The sequence below is a fragment of the Papaver somniferum genome, unplaced genomic scaffold, assembly GCF_003573695.1.
Source record: "Papaver somniferum cultivar HN1 unplaced genomic scaffold, ASM357369v1 unplaced-scaffold_14576, whole genome shotgun sequence".
NCBI lineage: Eukaryota > Viridiplantae > Streptophyta > Magnoliopsida > Ranunculales > Papaveraceae > Papaver > Papaver somniferum.
The window spans coordinates 1-3,518 of NW_020623906.1; the positions used below are offsets into that span (position 1 = coordinate 1).

Below are 3,518 nucleotides of genomic sequence, written 5' to 3' on the forward strand. Positions count from 1 at the left end.
TGTCCCCATTAAAAAACGTCCATCAAAAATTTAGGTAGACAACAAAGATGCATATGCACTGTCTAGAAGGCCTTCATATAAAGTTGAATGACATGCATTGGGTATGCCTCAACATGGGCTCGGGATATTATGGATAACTACTAACATGGTGAGAAAATTCATCGTCTCATGTTTCAACTCTTGGTGGCTCGTAATGTGGTGGCTCGTAATGTTATTCATAATTGCACTCTCATTGGTGACATATCGATATACAAGAATAAATTATATACTAGAGAGAGTAACAACATCTGAAACACTACTATTTCTTCGGATCGATTTTCAGCTGTATAAAATTGTTCATACATATAAGCTACTTATGTAAGGGCAGAAAACCTACTTCTTTTGGCCAGGTTGTGAAGAATGACGTATTGATATATGTCAAAAATAAAATAATGAGGAGCATACTCATCCACCAGGATTGTTGTAGCCACTTCATAATCCTGAGCAGGCTTGGCACAACACTTCAATGGAGTTTGTAGATGGTTCCCGATGAATGCATAAAGGTATGTGGTATTAATTGTGGTGGAAACTCACTAAATGTAACCAATGCATTGGGTTACACCATCCCTGTATTGTTGCTTCTCTTGCTAAGGAATTCACAATTCAGAAATTTCAAGTTAGTGGACTTCCTTTATCTATTGTGTCAGATAGAGATGAAAAGTTTACTAACAATTTTTGATAAAATCTTTTCAAGACCTTGGATACCAAATTAAAGTTAAATACTTATATCACTCGCAAATAGATGGCCAGATTGAGAGAATTAATGCTTGTTTAGAATAATTTTGAGATGCATGACAAGATTCCAACCAAAACAGTGGCACATGGCTACGATTTGCTCAACAGTGGTACAATATAAATTATCATATTGGCCTTAAAATGATTCCATTGTAGGCTTCGTAGAGGAACAAGTAGAACCCACCTCACATCGTGTTTTCCTTCCAAGTTACTATTTTTGTGGCAGCAGTTTATATCAATAAATGTTCCATCTGGAACAGCCGCAACCATCTCCAGCAAGAGTCGTCCATAATTCCTCGTTACACTTGGATCACTCCTCAGATCGGATTTTGTGCTTACTGGAAGCTGGTCACTCCCACGAGTAAGAACCATCGGACAAATGCAATCTCTTGTCATAGACATTGTAAAATTTTGACTGACAACCGGATGAAATTCAGAAGGCCGGGGTAGAGATCAATTGGATCCAGGGTTCCAGATGTTACAACAACAGATTGAAACTGCTCGAAAACAGGTTTCATGGCAAGAGACGCGTCATGACAGCAAAGCTGCAATACAGGATCAGATATATGTGGCGATCTCTCATCGAAGCGTTCCATAATAACTGAAAAGCCTTTTGTGTAAGTCCCCACAAGGGTAGCAAAATTACATATTGTCTGGATACATTAGAATTCATCTGTGTTAGTGATCTCCAGAGTCATCATCAAAGAGCGCAGCCGGTCATAACAAAATCTCAGCACTTTCTTGTCAATTCCAGCCTTCTCATCAATTGAATTAGCAAAGGTAAGTCTCTCTATTTCAACATTTCCTTGCAGACACATCTCAAGATAACTTATTAATCTTCGCAATACACCTATAAACTGTTTTGCTCTCCGAATGTTTCCTGACACAGACTGCTTTAGTACATCGTTTGGCAGAACCGGATTCGCAAGCCAGTCATCTGTCATAGCTATGTTCTTCCTCTGTGCTAAACCTTCCTTGAGTTTCTTGTATTCTGTCTGTAATTTATTGGGATCAGCAACCTTCAACCTGTCATCCATCCTGTTCAGATTCCTTGTAGCACCATCAAGTGTTTGCCGTCTGACACTAACACTAAGAGCTTTAATGCACACATTATCGATATTCTGAGCTTCATCAAACACAACAACACTCTCCCTTTGCATCTCTTTAGACATAAAACCAGCCACCTTCGGATCAAGCAAATACTGATAGCTGCATACAACCACATTGGCACATTGTACCATACGCCTTGCCAAATAATAAGGGCACCATCCATTCTCCTTCCCAAATGATCTTAAATCCTGTAATGTATAAACCCCGGGAGGCAAAACAGCATTCAATCCAGCTTTCTCATAATTCTCAAACAAATCACACCCTCCAATGCTCGGGTTATCAACAGCAGCTTCTCGTACCCAACTCGCAGTCAACTTCCGACAAGCGGCATCAACCGAATCCCGCGAATCAATTGAATTAACTCTAGGGTTTATATACAAATCCTTCCGGGAAGATAAACCCAAAGCAAGAATTCCACCTTCAGAACCAAGATGTTTTAACAGATATTCATTCAAAACCCTTAATTCAGCTAACACTTTCTCCATCTCGTGAACTGTTCTTGTACAGTAAATAAGTTTCGGTGACTGATTCTTAGGTTTTGAAAGTGAATAACTAGTAATTAACGAGAGTAATGCAATGGTTCTTCCGGCAGCATTAGGCATACCCAAAATACAATGTCCCTTTGCATCAAGTGTTCGTTTCAATTCAATCATGTACTGGTACTGTTCTGGATAGATTTTTTCATAGGGGTAATAAACAATGAGATTATCGATATTAAATTTCATGATCGGGAAATGTTTGAAAACATTGGCCGGAAAGTTTTTCTTCGGTGGTGGTGGCTCTGTTCGTGTATATATATAGGCCTCTAATTCTTAAATAAACAAGGAAAGTAGGAATTACCAATAGGTACTATTATAGTGTTCTTAATTAGTGGCAGGTCCACCCATTAAAGTCCAGTAACCGGAGGTCCATAATTAAAAGAAAACATAAAAATGGACCAAATTTTTTAAGCCCAGGTCCTACACACACGTGTGTAACCTATTACGTGCATTTTAATAATTCCCAAAATGGCCTTCACTATAAATATAACAGAAATAAAAGCCACATTTTCTCAATTTTCTTCTTAGATCCGTTTTCTCTCTCTCGCTCGCTCTCCTCTTCTCTGCTGCAGCCGCTTATGAAGTTTATACCTAGGGTTTGTGAAGATATTTCGTGGTTTTACAGGTATGTTATGTAATCTTTTCTCCAGTTCTTCTTTGTTTTTGATTAATTCTCAACTGAATCATGAGATCTGATTGATTTCACGATGTTTTCACTTTCTTTTTCCAGTTTTGGTAGTTCGATTTCATGATGTTCTTTAGTTTTTCACGTGCTGCTGATTTCTAGACTATGAATCAACAGTACATATTTGGTGTACTGAAATATACTGCTCTAATTTATTTTATTTTTATAGTTTTGGAGATTTTTCTTGTTTGATCCAGAAGTACATATACGGAATACTCAAATTAAAGTGTTTCGATTCTATTTTTTCATAGATTCGCTACTTGTTTTTCACATGCAGCTAAATTTTAGATTATGAACAGCAGTACATATATGGTGTACTGAAAAATTATGCTTTAATTTTGTTATTTTTGTAGTTTTGGATATTATTCTTCTTCGATCTAGAAGTATATATATGGAATACTGGAAAAAAA

The 3,518-nt window shown here is 37.4% G+C and overlaps 1 pseudogene; it reads right to left on the reverse strand.

The window, feature by feature from the left end:
- Window positions 1-958: 958 nt before the first annotated feature.
- Window positions 959-2,609, reverse strand: LOC113335420 (annotated as a pseudogene).
- Window positions 2,610-3,518: the final 909 nt, after the last annotated feature.